Raw genomic sequence first — 363 nt, 5'->3', positions numbered from 1 at the left:
TTATTATTATTATTATTATTTTTTAGTTTAATTCCACTGTGGCCAGAGAACATATTTTGTAAGATTTCAATCTTTTAAAATCTGTTGAGAATACAGTCTTTGACTCAGATTATAATCTAACTTAGTGAATATTTTATATACTTAGAATATATACCTGCTGTGCTTGGGTGGATCGTTCTATAAACCTTGATTAGGTTGGTTAGTTGGTAACTAGGGTTTCTATAACCTTACTGATTTTTGTCTACTTGTTCCATTAACTAGTGAAAAAGGTATACTGAAATTTCTAATTGTGATTTATATTTGCCTATTTTTCCTTTCAGTTCTACAAGTTTTTGATTTATGTATTTTAAAGCTCTATTATTA

The sequence above is a fragment of the Pteropus vampyrus genome, unplaced genomic scaffold, assembly GCF_000151845.1.
Source record: "Pteropus vampyrus isolate Shadow unplaced genomic scaffold, Pvam_2.0 Scaffold166, whole genome shotgun sequence".
Classification (NCBI taxonomy): Eukaryota; Metazoa; Chordata; class Mammalia; order Chiroptera; family Pteropodidae; genus Pteropus; species Pteropus vampyrus.
The sequence above is the reverse complement of the archived record's forward strand: the minus strand, read 5'-3'. Positions refer to the sequence as shown.